General features: G+C 38.8%; 1 protein-coding gene across 2 annotated transcripts in view; it reads left to right on the top strand.

Moving 5' to 3' along the window:
- Nucleotides 1-18,235, top strand: part of TPD52 (tumor protein D52) — a 242,260-nt gene that overhangs the window by 197,097 nt on the left and 26,928 nt on the right. The window lies entirely within an intron of this gene.

The raw sequence follows: 18,235 nt of genomic DNA, 5'->3' as shown, positions 1-18,235 counted from the left end.
AATTTCCTCCGTTTTGAATATAGGCTCACCAAGTCACTCACATTTAAAAAATAGAATGTGGTAGAAGTGACTTGAGCAAGCGACATGATTTCTGAAGCTAGGTCATAAGGCGATACAGCCTCTGCCTTGCTCTTTTTCTTTTAAGATCCAGCCATCATGCTTGAGGAAGCGCAGACCACATGGAGAGGCCAATTGTAGGTGTTTTGGCTGACAGCCCCAGCTGAGGCACCAGCCAATAATTAGCATCACCTGCCATGCCTGTGTTTGTGGAAGCCTTTGCGATGACTCTGACTCCAGCCACTCACCAACTGCAAACAGATGAGAAACCTTGAATGAGAATTATTTGCTTAGCTTTTGGTTGATAAATTGTTTGGTCAGAGTAGTTACTAGTTTTATTTCCTTTGGCAGTTTACCTTTTAACCTTTTAACAAATATAGCTTACATATAGAAAAGCGCATAAATCCTAAATGTACATCTCAATAAATTACCCCAAAGGGAATATATATATATGTAACCACCACCCAGGTTAAGAAGTAGGAAATTACTAGTACCCCAGGCACCTCTCTTGGGCTTCCTCCTAGTCACTCTTGCCTTTGAAAAGGGCATTCCTATCCATTTTGCCTGGTTTTTAATTCTGAATGAAAGAGTACGGTAGGTACTCTTTTGTGTCTGGCTTCTTTTACTCAACCTGGTGAGATTGCTGTGTGAGACAGTAGTATATTTTTTGTCCCTGGATAGTATTCTATTGTATGAGTAAACCAGAAATTACTTATCTGTTTTATTTTTTTAATTTTTAAAATAATTTTTATTGTGCTTTAAGTGAAAGTTTACAAATCAAGTCGGTCTGTCGCGTATAAACTTATATACACCTTACTACATACTCCCATTTACTCTCCCCCTAATGAGTTAGCTCGCTCCCTCCTTCCAATCTCTCCTTTCGTGACCGTTTTGCCAGTTTCTAACCCTCTCTACCCTCCCATCTCCCCTCCAGACCGGAGATGCCATCACAGTCTCCAAGTGTCCACCTGATACAAGTAGCTCACTCTTCGTCAGCATCTCTCTCCAACCTATTTTCCAGTCCCTTCCATGTCTGATGAGTTGTCTTCGGGAATGGTTCCTGTCCTGGGCCAACAGAAGGGTTGGGGACCATGACCGCCGGGATTCTTCTAGTCTTAATCAGACCATTAAGTCTGGTCTTTTTATGAGAATTTGGAGTCTGCATCCCACTGTTCTCCTGCTCCCTCAGGGGTTCTCTGTTTTGCTCCCTGTCAGGGCAGTCATCGGTTGTGGCCGGGCACCATCTAGTTCTTCTGGTCTCAGGATGATGTAAGTCTCTAGTTCATGTGGCCCTTTCTGTCTCTTGGGCTCATAGTTATCGTGTGACCTTGGTGTTCTTCATTCTCCTTTGATCCAGGTGGGTTGAGACCAATTGATGCATCTTAGATGGCCGCTTGTTAGCATTGAAGACCCCAGATGCCACACTTCAAAGTGGGATGCAGAATGTTTTCTTAATGGAATTAATTTTGCCAGTTGACTTAGAAGTCCCCTTAAGCCATAAGTCCCCAAACCCCCACCCTTCTGTTTTATTTTTGATGAACATTTCGGCTGTGTCTGATTTTGACTATTATTGCTGTTAATGTTCTTGTACATGCCCTTTGGTGTACCTGTATTCACATTTCCGCTGAGTATATATACCAAAAAACCCAAACCCACTGCCGGCCTTGTAGGACACAGTAGAACTGCCCCAAGGCTGTAAGTATTTACAGAAGCAGACTGCCACATGTTTTTCCCACAGAGCGGCTGGTGGGTGATCTTTTGGTTGGCAGCTGAGCGCTTTAACCACTTTGCCACCAAGGCTCCTTTGAGTATATCTATCTATCTATCTACTGTGTCATAGGGCATGCATATCTTCAACTTTAGAAGATAATGCCGAACAGCTTTCCAAAGAAAAAAAAGAGGCTACAGCAATTATACTCCCGCCAGGAGTGAATGAGAGTTCCAGTTACTTTACACGGTCGTTGTTATCAGTCTTTGTAAAATTATAGCCATTCTGGTGGGTGTTGGTGTTATCTCATGGCAGTTTTAACTTGGATTTCCTTGAGATTGAGCGTCTTCCCATATGTTTATTGGCCATTTTGAAATTCTTTGTGGGGGGCGTTGTGAATTTTAAGTCACTTGCCAATTTTTCTATTGGATTCTCTGTCTTTTTTAAAAAGTAGTAGGATTTCTTTATATATCCTAGATAGCAGCCCTTTGTTGGTTATATCAGTTGAAAATATTTTGTCCCACTCTGCGGCTGGCCTTTTCACGGCACCTTGATGAACAGAGAAAGTAGTTTCATTTATCAATCTTTTCATTTATGCAGGACTCTTTGTGCCCAGTTTAAGAAATTTTTCCTTACCCTGGTCATGAGGATATGGCCATACTATATATTCTAGAAGTTTTGCTGTTTAACCTTTTACATTTAGCTCTAAAACCCACCTGGAATATATTTTAGTTCATGGCATGAGGTAGAAATTAAATTTCGTTTTTTTCCTTATGATTATCCAGTTAACATAGCACCATTTATTAAAAACGACTGTCCTTTCCCCAGTGCTCTGCACTGTTTCCATTTTCAGAAATTAAATGCCTATTGATGAGTGGGTCTGTTTTGGATTCTGTATTCTGTGTCATTGGTCTCTTATATTTCCTCGCACCAATTACCACACCATCTTAAGTATTATAGTTTTGTTGGTTGAAGCTTACTCCATGACTTAGCATGTGGTCAGTTTTGGTAAATGTGTCATGTACATTTGAATTAATTGTGTTGTTCAATCTTCAGATCCTCAAGAACTTTATTATTTTTTGACTGCTTGTTGTATTACTGATAAAATCCACTGTGATTGTGTATTTGGCTATTTCTTCTTTAAAGTTGTATCAGTTTAGTTTTATAAATTTTGAGGCTATATTATTAGATGCATAAAAATTTAGAATTATTTTATCTTCCTAGTAGAATTGATCCATTTGTCATTACGAAATGTTCCTTTTCAGATGTCTCTACGATGTTTAATGCCTTGAAGTCTACTTTGTCTCTTACTAACATGGCTACAGCAACTTTATTGTTTATGTAGTATGTATATCTTTTCTCCTTTGTTTTCCTATCCAGTCTGCCAGTCTTTAGCTTTTAATTGGAATATTTAGGCCTTTCACATTTCATGTAATTACAGGCCGTCCCAAGGTTACGGATGAGATCCATTCCTAAGTGTGTCTTTAAGTCGAATTTGTAGGTGAGTCGGAACAGGCGCTTACAGTTCTTACTTAGCCTTACTTTAGTGCTGCTATGAGTCTGAATCAACTCGAAGGCAATGGTTTGGTTTGGTTTTGGGTTAGTGCAGGAAAGGGCTTGAAGCCTTGTCAATGATGTAAAAGCTGCATGTGCAGCGAGGGAAGGTGATTGTGATGAAGAATTTGTTGCTGAGTAGGGGTTAGTTCAGTCATTTCAAAGTGAGGGCAAATTTGCATAGCATTCAAGGGCACGTGGGAGTTGCCTATAAGTCAGATGTTCTAACCTGGGGATTTATTGGACTTATATATCAAAAACTAAAACCAAACCCATTGCTATTGAGTTGATGCCAACACTTAGCGATCCTATAGGACAGAGTAGAACTGTCCCAGAGGGTTTTCAAGGAGCGGCTGGTGGACTTGAACTGTTGACGTTTTGGTTAGCAGCCAAGCTCTTAGCCACTGCACTACCAGGGCTCCCGTGTACTTACATAAAATGTGTTTAAATCAACCATCTTACTAACTGCGTTCTTATTTTTCTCTTATTCTACTTTTTAATATGCTCACACACATATGTGCAATTGATTTTACTTTAATTAGAATCAAAGGTAGCAAATAATACCAAAATAAAAGAGAAAGGACCTTTTCTATAGATCTCCAGTTGGGAAAATTCAGCTGAGGTGGGACAGTAGGGAAAGCTATCAGTCAGACATGAAAGAGTCAAGTCTTGATCAAGGTTTAGGGTAATAAAATTCAGTCCTCATGGGATTGTAGAATTTGTGTGCTCCTGAGTCCCTTATACTATTTGGAACTAGGAATCTGTATCCTCCCAGCTCTAATGGGAGAAATGGTTTTAACCCAGCTTGATACGTGCCCAGCATAGGTTGGAGGATTTAGAGTTTCCTCTCACAAAATAGAAAAGGTGATGTTACTGTTCTTAGCAAGAAACGATATAGAAGCAGCAGCAAAAGCTTCAGAGCAGTGTTTTCAATAGCAGTGCTGCCTGCAAGGTAGTAAGAATGAGCACTCCTAGGGAGACAGCAGCAAAACCTGGCAAAGGGGACCATGGAGCAGCCACTCCAGCTCAGGCATCGTAGGGAGCTTGTGCCATTGTATCAGAAAGAATTTGTGAGCACACTAATTTCATAATTCTTCACCACAAATTTCCCATCTCCCTCTTTCTAAATATAAAAGGAAAGGATTAGAGAGAAACAGATAAATTGCCACTGGGGCAACATTACCCAGTATAATACTATACACAAATGACTGTCAAAAAATTAAAGTTGCTTCTCTGACATACATGTGTCTCTTCATGTGTACCTGCATGTGTATATATACCAAACCCACTGCCTTTGAGTCGATTCCAACTCATAGGGACCCTCTAAGACAGAAGAACTGCCCCATAGGGTTTCCAAGGCTATAAAATCTTTATGGAAGGAGACTGCCACATCTTTCTTCTGTGCCACCGGGGCCCCTTGTGTGTGTATACATGTATATATGTTGTTGTTGGGTGTCATCTAGTCAATTCCAATTCATAGCAACCCTATATGATAGAGTAGAACTGCCCCATAGGGTTTCCTGCACTGTAATCTTTATGGGAGCAGGTCACCAAGTCTTTTGTCCCACAGAGGAGGTGGTGGGTTCAAATGGCCAACGTTTCGATTAGCAGCCAAGCACTTAACCATTACACTACCAGGACTCCTTTACGTGTGTGTGTGTGTGTGTGTGATTTACTTTCTTTCTCCTAGTATTTTGTTTATATTTCATTTCTTTCTTTCTTCAATTGTCCTAAAAGAAATTTAAAGTAATTTCAGCTTGTATAAATGGTATCAATGACTATTAATCTGGAAAAATGCAGTTATATTACAATTAACTGTATTCTGTAGCGATGACTGTAACTATTACTGTATGGATCCAAACAGTTACAGATTCAGTTGCAAACCCTGAAGAGATTGTGGTAGGCCCCATCCTTGGCAGCCTTGTACTGATGGTATTATAAGCTCGTTGTCCTTCCTCTGCAGCAACAAGGAGAACTGTACACACGCCTTGTATCATGAAATGTGCAGCCAGAGTGGCATAGTATTTTTTAAAAGAGAGAGAAAACGGCTGCAGCCTGCTGAGCTTAAGCAGCTGCTGCTTGGTATCTTCCACTGTGAGAGCACCTTTCTGACAGGTTCTCAGGCTCAGCACTGAGGTCAGAGCAGGATGAGGACAGGAACCCGCTCTGCACCGACAGCTGCTCTGTTAGTCAGTGCACTGACTTCAGCTCCATGGCTTCTAAGGAATGTTTAATTAATTTTCTCACTAGCAAAAGTTATTTCTAAGGAAGTTATACACATGTGTTTTAACTGGTTTTTGTTTTTCCAAGAGACCATGATTTCCCCCAAAATCAGATGAAATTTTTGTCCCTGACCTGCTCTTGGATGTTTTGCCTAGTACAAATTTATCAAATTGCAAATATTACCATCTAGTCTTCTCATTATTATCTAGAAATAGATCGTTTGCTTTGCAGAACTGGGCAACTCTTGAGAGGCCTGATGCGCATACTGAGCAGCTGGTTCCCTGTAGCAGAGAAACTACCCATGAGAAGTAAGGAACTCTGCTGGGTGTGGGGCCCTTCCCATGTTAAGGACCCTGGTGCAAAGAGATAGGAAGGACGCCATTAGGGAGAACGAGATGCTTCTGCTGGTGCGCTTCTGTTTTGCTACTGGAGACAAGATCTCAGGTTCCAGCCCATTTGGGGGTCTGTACCTTGATATTAAAATGCCCCCACAGGAAAAACATTTCTGCTTCTAGGTGAGAACTGTGTAATGCCATTTTTTTGCCAAATAAAGTACAGTCACATTTCTGTTCCCAGTGGAGATAGGTCTGTTCTTGTTGTCCATTTATGTAGTATGCAGCTCAGTCATGATGATGAGTTTGATTTTGGAAGGATGGGCTAGAAAGAGAGAAAAAGGAACCTTACTAGAAACTTAATTTTGTTTCTGATATCCCATGGAAGTTCGTCTCAACCTATATGAATAAAACTGTTTCTCTCTGCTGTCTGCCTATCTGGAGTCCCTGGGTGGTACAAATAGTTAATGCACTGAGCTACTACCCAAAAGATTGGCGGCTCAAGTCCACCCAGAAGCACCTCGGAAACAGACCTGGCAATCTAATTATGAAAAATCAGCCACTGAAAATTGTATGTAGCACAATTCTACTCTGACACGTATGGGGTTGCCATGACCCAGAATTGACTTGACAGCAACTGGTTTTTCATCCGTCCATCTGTCCGTCTGCCCGTCCGTCCGTCCGCCCACCCATCCACCCACCTATCATCCATCCATCCATCCATCCATCCATCCATCCATCCATCCATCCATCCATCCATCCATCCATCACCTATCACCTATCTATCATCTATCTATCTATCATCTATCTATCAATCTATCATTTTGAAAATATTTTACCATATTTTTGAAAGGACATGTTTTTGAGTGGTTTGACTTAAAATTGGACTGTGTAATTCATAAAATTCACTTGCGGGAGGGGGATATCTCAAAGCAATGGGCAATTATGTTCCAAAGCTGCTAAAATAGGTCCTATGAGATTTGTATTACAGTTATCAAAAGTGCAATGTCATATGTACTGAGATGTTTCAGCATTTAGGATGCTTTCAGCTGCAATTACCAGGAATCCCACTGTCATAAACAATAAGAAAATTTATTAACTCACATAACAAGGCATCCAGGGATAGGACAGCTGTAATTGTGTTGCGATAAGAGCCCTGGACCCTCCTCTTTGTAATTCTCTAGTCTAGACTGATCCTTCTCCCTATATTGGCTTTATACTCAGGCTTGATCCCTTCATGGTTGCAAGATGGTGGTAATTATTCCAGCCATCACATCCAGAGTTAATAATTTACATATGTAAAGAAGAGGCCATCTCTTGTATTGCTTCTTCAGAATAAGAAAACTCTTACAATTTTTTTAAGAGTCAGAAAATGTTTGCCTGCAGATATTCCTTCATATCTTATTGGCTAGAATTTCATCACATGCCCAGATTTAAAGCAGTCATTGACAAAGGGAGAGAATACCATGATTGATTTAGATTTATCAAGATCTGCCAGGGCTGGGTGCATAATTTTGCAAGGCCTGGTGCAAAATGAAGATGCAGGCCAAGCCAGGAGCTGGGAAGTTAATTTTACCTTCTCATAGGCCCACCATCCCCACTCACAGCAAACGGGCAACCCCAAGGGATTGCAACCTCATGTCAGGACATACAGAGAGGCACCAGGATGAAATGTGGGCAAAAGGCTTCTGCCAGCTCACCAGCCAAACACACCATGGCTCAGTCAGCTTGGGGCAGGAAGGGCCACCTCTTCACTTTACAGAGACTCACAAAGTGTATGCCCAACCCTGACCCTGTGCCTGTGCCCAGGCCCGTACTGGGGATGGATGGTGACAGTGAAGCATTGGCCTTTCCCCTATTCATGCAACCGAGTTTCCACCTTGAGCAGAGATTGGCAGCTATCACAAATAGAAAGGGGGAGCTGGGCAGGGTGCAGGTACTGGGTGAGCAGGTGGCTGAGGACCTCTCCTGGGAGGTGGGCCACTGTGGAGTCCAGACTCCAAGCCTTGGGCACATGCTCCACTGTTCCATCAGACTTTATTTACAAAACACAAAGATAAAATCGAGAATTTCAAGACAGCCACCACACCACAGCGCATGAAATCCCAAAAAAGGGCCCTTCTGTACATGGGGTCTGAGTAACTGCCATGGTCATACACCCATAAAGCTAGTCTTGAGATCTGCCTGGAATTGGGACTGCATCCAGCATCCCCTGAAAATACAGAATGGATATCTGAAGTAAATGGGACTCTGTCAAGAAGGAGGAAATGAAGGTGGAAAGAGCAGTGGGTGTTAAGTTAGGTAACAGCAGTGTCTGCTATAGACACCATGACCAGAGAAAATACAGTGGTTGGGAATATCAGTACCAAAGTGAAAGTCACGGGGCAGATTCTCCGAATTATAGGCAGTACTTGGTAATCAGTCTGCTTTTCACATTGCAACTCCAAGCTGAGTAGCAACAGAAATCGATTTACTCAGTTGACATTAACGCATCCTGAACAACATCTGAGAATTCAGGTGATCTGATAAAAAGTAAAGCCTCTGAACTCAAAATTTTTCTTCAGTCACCAAATGCATTTATTCACCAAGATAAATCTAGTGATAAAGATGCTTTTAGATTTTTGTGGAATTATTGTATTTCTAGTCATTTATGGGACATTTTATAATTGTGGTATTATATTACAGTTTACAGATAATCTTACCACTGTACTACCTACATCATTTCGAAAGAATTATCATGCAGTTTTTCTCAACAAGTTTTCTGCTAGAAAATTATGCCCTAATGTTATAAGGAATAGTGTATGTATTGAATTAACTTCTTAACATCCTTGGGAGAACTGAGAAAAAAAGTCATTCAAATCATTTTACTGTAGGGTTTAATTCACTGGCAGACCCCCAGTTGGGAATGGCTGCTCCAGAGTGCACTGAAGATCAAAAGTTTTGTTACTGTTTAAGCCAAACTCCTTAAAAATAAGGATCACCATAAAAAAAAAAAAACATACACACACAAATTAGCTAAGCAAATGTCTTATTGATAATCAAAGAATATTTTATTTTACTAGTTCAGTGATGTAGAAAGTAAGCAGTTAGAGAAGAAGGTACAATTTTTTGTTTATTCGGGAGCTTTTTGTTTTTATTTTTGGGTTTTCATATACTTTGCTGTACTTTTTCTGAATATGACCTGAAACATACTTCAATGACTTTTCTAACAGGAAACCAAAACACCAAAACCAAACCTGTTGCCGTCGAGTCGATTCTGACTCATAGAAAAGTGACACAAAAATAGTGCATGATGTGTTTTGGTGGGGTTTTTTTTGTTGTTGTTGTTTTTTTTAAACTTTATTCTACTTTAGTTAAAAGTTTACAGTGCAAATTAGTTTCTCATTCAAAAATTCATACACACATTATTTTGTGACATTGGTTGCAGTCCACAACATGTCAGCACTCTCCCCCTTTCTACCCGTTTTCCTGTGTCATTTGTCTAGTTTTCCTGTCTCTTCCTGGATTCTCATCATTGCTTTTGGGCAGGTGTTGCCCATTGGTCTCATATAGTTGATTGAACTAAGAACGGGTTCTTCACGTGTGTTAAATTGTTTATAGGCCTATCTAGTATTGACTCGATGGCAATGGGTTTGGGTTTTTTTTGGGTTTTAGTCTTTGGCTGAAAGGTGAAATTTGAAAGTGGCTTCAGTTCTAAGTTAGCAGGGCATCTGGTGGCCATAGTCTCGTGGATTCCTCATCTTGACCAGACCAGTAAATCTGGCCTCTTTTCGTGAATTTGAATTTTGTTCTACATTTTTCTCCCCCTCTGGCCAGGATCCTCTATTGTGATCCCTGTCAGAGTGGTTGGTGCTGGTAGCCAGGCACCCCATGTAGTTCTGGGCTCAGGTTGGTGGAAGCTGTGGTTCATATGGTCCGTTAATCCTTTGGACTAATATTTTCTTTGTGTCTTCGGCTTTTTTTTTTCCCCCCATTTTCCTTTGATCCAGACGGAATGGGACCAGTAGATGTATCTTAGATGGCCGCTTGCAAGCTTTTAAGACCCCAGATGCTACTCACCAAAGTAGGACATAGAACATTTTCTTTATGAACTATGTTATGCCATTTGACCTAGATGTTCCCTGAGACTGTGTTCCCCAGCCCTCAGCCCCAGTAACTTGGTCCTCGAGGTGTTTGGAGGTGTGTAGGAACTTCTGTAACTTTGCCTTGGTCGAGCTGTGCTGACTTTCCCTATATTGTGTGTTGTCTTTCCTTTCATCAGATTTAACACTTGTTTACTATCTAGTTAGTTATTTCCCCTCACCACCCCACCCCTATCTTGTAACCAGCAAAGATTGTTTTTTTTTTTGTATGCAAACCTTTTCTTGAGTTTTTATAATAGTGGTCTCATGTAATATTTGTCCTTTTGTGATTGAGTTATTTCCCACAGGATAATGCCCTACAGATTCATCCACGTTGTGAGATATTTTACAGATTCATCATTTTTCTTTATCATTGTGTAGTATTTCATTGTGTGTACGTACCATAGTTTGTTTATCCATTCATCTGTTGGTGGGCACTTAAGTTGTTTCCATCTTTTTGCTGTTGTGAACAATGCTGCAGTGAACATGGGTGTGCATATTGCATAGTATTTCGTTGTGTGTATGTACTATAATTTGTTTATCCATTCGTCTGTTGAAGGGCACTTAGGTTGTTTCCATCTTTTTGCTGTTGTGAATAATGCTGCAATGAAAGTAAGTGTGCATATGTCTGTGTGATGGCTTTTATTTCTCTAGGATATATTCCTAGGAGTAGCATTGCTGGATTGTATGATATTTCTGTTTTTAGCTTTTTAAGGAGGCATCATATCATTTTCCATAGTGGTTGTATCTGTCATTGTACCAGTGCCAGGCTGTTTTGACTACTGTGGCTGTATAGTAAGTTCTGAGATCAGGTGTGTGAGGCCTCCTACTTTGTTGTTTGACTTCAGTAATGCTTTGCTTATCCAGGGCCTCTTTCCTTTCCATATAAAGTTGGTGATTAGTTTATCCATCTCATTAAAGAATGCTGTTGGTATTTGGCTCGGGATTGCATTATATCTGTAGATCACTTTGGGTAGGATTGACATTTTCACAATGTTGAGTCTTCCTGTCCATGAGCATGGTATGTTTTTCATTTATGTAGGTCTTTTTTGGTTTCTTGCAGTAGTGTTTTGTAGTTTTCTTTGTATAGGTTTTTTAAGTCCCTGGTTAGATTTATTCCTTTTTATTTTATCTTTTGGGGGACTATTATAAATGGTATTGTTTTCCTGATTTCCTTTTTGAAGTTCTCTTTGTTGGTGCATAGGAATCCAACTGATTTTTGTATGTTGATCTTATATCCTGCTACTCTGCTGAATCTTTCTATTAATTCCAATAGTTTTCTTGTAGAATCTTTGGGGTTCTCTATTTATAGGATTATATCATCTGTGAATAGGAGTAGTTTTATTTCTTCCCTACCAACTTGGGGAAACCCTGGTGGCGTAGTGGTTAAGTACTACGGCTGCTAACCAAAGGGTCGGCAGTTCAAATCTGCCAGTCGCTCCTTGGAAACTATGGGGCAGTTCTACTCTGCCTTATAGGGTCACTATGAGTCGGAATCAACTCAACGGCACTGGGTTTGGTTTTTGGTTGGTTACCAACTTGGATGCCCTTTATTTCTTTTTCTTACCTTATTGTTCTGGCTAGGACTTTCAGCACAGTGTAAAATAGGAGTGGTGATAAAGGACATTCTTGTCTTGTTTCTGGTCTCGGGGGGAATGTTTTTAGTCTCTCTCCATTGAGAATAATGTTGGCCATTGGTTTTGTATAAAAAAAAAACCAAACCCAGGTTTTGTATAGATGCCCTTTATTATTTTGAAGAATTTCTCTTTTATTCCTATTTTGCTGAATTTTTATCAGGAATGGGTGTATGGGTGTTTGACTTTATCAAATGGCTTTTCTGCATCAATTGAGATGATCATGTGATTCTTCTTTTGTTATATTTTTGTGGTGGATTATGTTGATTGATTGTCTAGTGTTGAACCATCCTTGCATACCTGGTATGAATCCCACTTGGTTATGGTGTGTTTTTTTTTAATATGATACTAAATTTTATTGGCTAGAATTTTGTTGAGAATTTTTGCATCTATATTCATGAGAGATATTGGTCTATAATTTTTTCTTTTGTGGTGTCTTTTCCTGACTTTGGTATCAAGGTTATGCTGGCTTCATAGAATGAATTCAGAAGTATTCCTTCCTTTCCTGTGCTTGAGTAGTACTGGTGTGAGCTCTTCACTGAATGTTTGGTAGAATTCTCCTGTGAAGCCAACTGGGCCAGGGCTATTTTTTTTTTTTTTTTGCTGAAGAGTTTTTTTTTTCTTTTATATCTTCTTCAGTCTCTTCCCTTGTTATGGGTCTGTTCAAGTCTTCTATCTCAGTTGTGTTAGGTAGGTAAGTAGTGTATTTCTAGACATGTCTGTTTCCTCTGGTTTCTCAAATTGTTGGGATGCGTTTTTTCTAGGTAAGAAAATAGCTTTTGCTTAAGTGTATAAACCTTTTTAGTTGTATGCTTGGAATCAGAGAAGGGGATATAGAAGATGATATATGGAAGCACATGTCAAATTTTATGGTCATGTACTTTATTTTTAATTGATGATACCATTAAGCCCACTCAACCTTCTCTCCCCCTGGTATTTATTAAGTTATTTTTCCCTTCAACAAGTTGACATATTCTCACATGACATAAAATGATTTTTCTGTCATGTGAGAACAATTGTTATGAAGTACCCCCTCATGTAGGTGTATTATAGCAAGAACTATAACATACAGATTAATTATACTAATATTATCTGATCATAGGAGATACTTGGGAAGGTAGAGTGTAAACCCTTGGGTTTGATTGAATGCTGGAAGCAAAAAACAAAGCCCTAAATTTAGTGCTTGATGGGATTGATCTTATTTATCACTATTATATTTCACTGAATACCAGGCTTCTCCCAGAAGCAGATTAGTTTAAAAGCAGATACCTGTGAAAGAGACTATGCTGTTCACTTTACAGTGAATCATTGATGTAATATTTTTAATTCTACAAATAATTATCAAACACGAGTAAACATATCCCATCCTACCTGATTTCCCATTCTCAACCACCTATAATAATAACAGAAAAGAAACATCAGGTACCAAAGCAAAATGAATCACAAGAGAACAATAGATCGATATCCTTTATGAACATGGATGCAAAAACAAAATTTTAGCAAATCAAACCCCCAAAAAATTTTTTAAAGTATAATACATCATGACCAAAATAGAATTTGTCCTGAGAATGTAAGGTTAGTTTAACACCTGAAAAAATCAATCAATGTAATTCATCATATTAATAGAATAAAGGAGAAAATCACATATTATTAGATACAGAGAATGTATTTGACAAAATTCAATACCCACTCATGATAAACATTTCAGTAAACTAGGAATAGAAATGGACTTCCTTAGTCAGATTAAGAGCATCTGTAAAAAACGTTACAACTGACATCAAACTCAGTAGCGAAAGACTCGATCGATGTTTTCTATCTAAGATCAGGAATAAGTTTTAGATGTCCATGGATGTCGCTTTCGCTGCTTCTCTTCAGCATTTTACTAGAGGTCCTAGCCAGAGTAGTAGGGCAAGAAAAATAAAAGGCATATCAATTGGAAGGGAAGAAGTAAAACAGTCTTTATTTGCAGACAGCACGATCATGTATATAGAAAACCCAAAGGAATATACAAAATGCTAGTAGAACTAATAAGTAAATTTAGCAAAGTTGTAGCATACAAGATCAATATACAAAAGACAATTGTATTTCTATATATTAGGAATAATTTATTGGAAAAGAATAATTCTGTCTTTACAAATACTTAGGAATAAATTGAACAGAAGATGTGCAAGACTTCTACACTGAAAGCTGTAAAACATTTTTTTTTTTTTAATTTCCATCGAGTTGATTCTGACTCAGTAGTGACCCTATACAAGGTAGAACTCCCCCATAGGGTTTCTAAGGTGGTAATCTTTATAGAAGCAGATTGCCACATCTTTCTTCTGAAAAGTGGCTGGTGCATTTAAATCGCTAGCCTCTCGGTTCTCAGCCAAACACTTAACCACTGCACCACCAGGGCTCTTTACAAAACATTACAAGAAGCAATTAAGCGAGAGCTAAAAAATGGAGAGATATACAGTGTTCATGAATTAGAAGGAGTCATTATTGGTAAGATGTCATTTTTCCCCAAACTGGTCTATAGATCCAATGAAATTTTAATCGAAATCCTAGTGGATTTTTTTGAAGAAATCCACAAGTTGATTTTAAAATGTATATGAAAAGACAAAAGACCTACAGTTAAAAAAAAAAAAACACCAAACCCACTGCCATTGAGTTGATTCTGACTCATAGCGACCCTATCAGACAGTAGAACTGCCCCATAGGGTTTCCAGGGAACACGTGGTAGATTCAAGCTGCCAACCATTTGATTAGCAACCATAGCTCTTAACCACTATGCTACCAGGGTTTCTTGAAAAGAACAAGAAAAGGGATTCGAACTACCTGATTTCAATACTTACTATAAAGTTACATTAATCAACACACTGTGGTACTTGCATAAGGAGAGACATAGAGATCAAGGTTTGTTGGTTGTTCTTCATGGAGATCTTGCTCATTTTTTCTTTTTTTGTTGTGCTTTAGGTGAAAGTTTACAGAGCAAATTAGTTTCTCATTAAACAAATACACAGATTGTTTTTTGACATTGGTCGCCAACCTCGAGATGTATCAGCATTCCCCCCTTCCCCACCCAGGGTTCCCTGTTTCCATTTGTTCAGTTTTCCTGTCCCTTCCTGCCTTCTTGTCTTTGCTTTTGGGATGGTGTGCCCATTAGTCTTGTGAATATGATTGAACTACGAAGCACATTCCTCACGTGTGTTATTGTTTGCCCTATATAGCTCTGTCTGATCTTTGGCTGAAGGGTGAACCTCGTGTATGACTTCAGTACTGAGTTAAAGGGTGTCCAGGGACCATACTCTTGGGGTTTCTTCATTCTCTGTCAGCCAGTAAGTCTGGTCTTTTTGTGTGTGAATTTGAGTTTTGTTCTACATTTTTCTCCCACTCTGTATGGGGCCCTCTGTTGTGATCCCTATCAGAGCAGCCGGTGGTGGTGGTTGGGCAGCATGTAGTTTTCCTGGGCTCAGCCTGGCAGATGTTGTGGCAGTTGTGGCCCATTGGTCCTTTGGACTAATCTTTCCCTTGTGTCTTCGGTTTTCTTCATTCTCCTTTGTTCCAGCTGGGTTGGGACCAGTAGATGTATCTTAGATGGCTCGTTGCAGGCTTTTAAGACCCCAGGCGCTACTCAACACAATCGAATGTAGAACATTTACTTTATAATGTATGTTATGCCAGTTGAACTAGATGTCCCCGAAACCATGGTCCCTAGCCCTCAGCCTGGTAACTCGGTCCCTCAGGGAGCCTGGATGTGTCTTTACACATATTTTTAAAAGTTTATTCTTAAGTATTTTATTTTTTTGTTGTTATTGTCAGTGGTATCTTTTTGTCTACTGTGTGTTCGTATTGATTTTTGTTTGCATATATGAAGACTGCTGGATTTTTGTGTATTAATTTTTATTCATTCACTTTACTAAGTTTATGGTTTTAAATAGTTATTACTGTTGACTGCTTTGGATCCAATTTCTATGTGTCTTATTTCTTTCTGTTTTCTAAGTACTTTGTCTATAGTGGCACTTCTTGTTATTAAAGTACAAGAGTACCAAGTTACTGGTTTTCTTTTTTGTCTATTTAAGCCGATTTTTTTAATATGTAGGAAACACTGTAAAATTTTGATTTGAGATGATGCCTTTAAAATACAAAGCTTGTCATTTTAATTGGAAAAGTAATTTCTTAGTAGATCTATACGAGTTGCTGATAAGTTTTTTTTTTTTTACTATAAAAGTAAAATTTAGAAATTACATAAGAGCAAAAAGGGGAAAAAAAAAAAAATCCCAACATCCAGAGATGACTTTTGGAAATATAGTGGTGTTTTACATTCTAGAGATTTTTTCTGTACTTATTTATTTTCTATTTCCAATTAGGGTATCTTGAACAGAGAAAATGTGTTTTAATATGTAGCAGGTAGTATTTTTCATAGCTGGCTGTAATTTTGGCAAGTCCTCTTTCTATAAGATTTTGAACCTGGCTGGAGTGAACATTATATTGGATTTCAGTTGAATCAGACTTTCTTGGCTAGGAGGATTGCTTATGCTTCCGTTAGTAGAAAAGAGCGTATGTTCTAACACCCATTTGTTCTTTACTTCAAGCATACACACCGCGTTAAACTGGCAATTCAAGGGTGCTGCACATGAGATTTTCAAAATATTAATGGGGCTTTCCACCTCCTACCTACTGTGACTATAATAGCTTGAGTGTTCAGCTGCAGTGAAATATATTTGTGGCCATTTTAATGAAACAGAAACACTCTTTCCTGCAAATGTTAGTTCCCATCAAATTGTCACCTTTAAAATTCATCGTATCCTGGTTATTCTCAGGTTATTTTGAGGCTTTGTAACAATTCTAATTTGTTAGAAAATCAGTTGCTGTTTGTGACTCTGCAATCTGGACACAAATCTTCAAGGTTCTTTATTTCTTAATGTATTAAATTAAAGTAGATATCAGGACCATTTATATAATGGTGAAATTTTGATTCTGCACATAGAGTGCTAAGGAATCTAAAATTAAAAGTATCAAAAACAATGTAATATCCCATAATGAAAACAATTTGGAAGTTACAGTATGGTATAGGCAGAAATCAGTTGTATTTCTTCTTTCCTTCATCTCTCATAGCTATTGTCACATGGCACACTCCCCAGTGGTATGAGAGGCAAGCAGCTGCCTTCACAGCCATTGCCAGTAGTGAGGAGTTTTCTAGGCCTTTAGTACTTTTCTTTCATCTGTAGGGACAGGCAAGGCAGCTGTCTTTATGTATTGGTCTAGGGTTGGCATGGTTTGCTAAGGCAGCTGCTAGCCTGACTTCACAGCTGGGGAAGTAGCCCTTGGTATTAACAACAAAATCTAACAGAAGTATGAAGAAGACAATTGGGGACAAGGGAGGGGGAGTTGATCTTTTAATCTTAGATCTTGGCCACTTGGAATGAAATAGGGCTATTGATTCCTCCTAAAAATATAGACAATTAATGGAAGGATGTTGAAGTAGTTTTAATTGAATTTCCTGCTAGCCGTTTTTCCCTTTCTGCTTTTAAAAGGAAATAGAATTTCCCCTGCCTGAGTGATTTAGGGCAGGGATATACATACAACTGTGGGCTTTTACATTTTGTTGTTGTTTGTTTGTTTGTTTGTTTTCAAAAGTGGGCTACATAATCAAAATTCCTTTTATCTATGGATAATATGTGAGGTCTTTTTTCTTATTTTAGCCATAGTTATAAAAAAAAATTTTTTTATAACCTGTTAAATAATTTAAAATATTTATTTAATAGTATTTTAAAAGCAATCTGGAAACAGGTTTAATTAAATTATTAAACTGTGCAAATGCAGGTCTAGTGCTGCTTAGTGATCAGTTTTGATCAAGTCAATGAAAGCACTGGTATTCTTGAGAACTGCTGGGTAAATTCACATTGACCATGCAACAGACAACTCTGACTCCAGGCTTCTAATACTGGTCCTCTCAGCTTTGTTTATAGAAGTTCCATGAGAAAAAAAAACTAGTATTGCACAACCAGTTGGATACAGACATTGCCTAGAGTTGGTCATTTAGCCAGAAATTTGGTGATAATTCTGGGATGTTAAGATTCTTTTTCATAATTCCAAGGATGCTATGCCTTCACTTTGAGCAGAGTTGGTCTTGAGACTAAGCCATCCTGGTTCATGCTAATGACAATTTATGAATCTCTTGAAATTGTGGCTTTATTTTCACCCATAATCTTTGTGCTTCTCCCAAATGTACCACTTCATTGAGTTCCGCCAGAATTGATGGTGAAGAGTCAGTGCAGTCTCTTTTGCCTTCTATCAATCTACTTTCCTTTTGAAGGAAAATATTGGCCCTGAACATCCTGGAGCAAATTAAAAAAAAAAAAAGTTCTCATTTTTACCCACCAATTTTAAGTTCATTTGTGCTCAGATGTCCTGTCACCTCAGTAAGAAACTTTGTGAGCTTTTTGGGTGGGGGGGCGGGGAGCCGGGGGAGTTCTAGGAACCCTGGTGGTGCAGTGGTTAAGAGCTTGGCTACTAGCCAAAAGGTCAGCAGTTCAAATCCACCAGCCACTCCTTGAAAACCCTGAGGAGTGATTCTACTCTGTCTTACAGTATTGCTATGAGTTAGAACCGACTTGATGG

Source organism: Loxodonta africana, chromosome 14, assembly GCF_030014295.1.
Source record: "Loxodonta africana isolate mLoxAfr1 chromosome 14, mLoxAfr1.hap2, whole genome shotgun sequence".
In the NCBI taxonomy this organism is placed as follows: Eukaryota; Metazoa; Chordata; class Mammalia; order Proboscidea; family Elephantidae; genus Loxodonta; species Loxodonta africana.
This window is presented reverse-complemented; position numbering and strand designations above follow the sequence as displayed.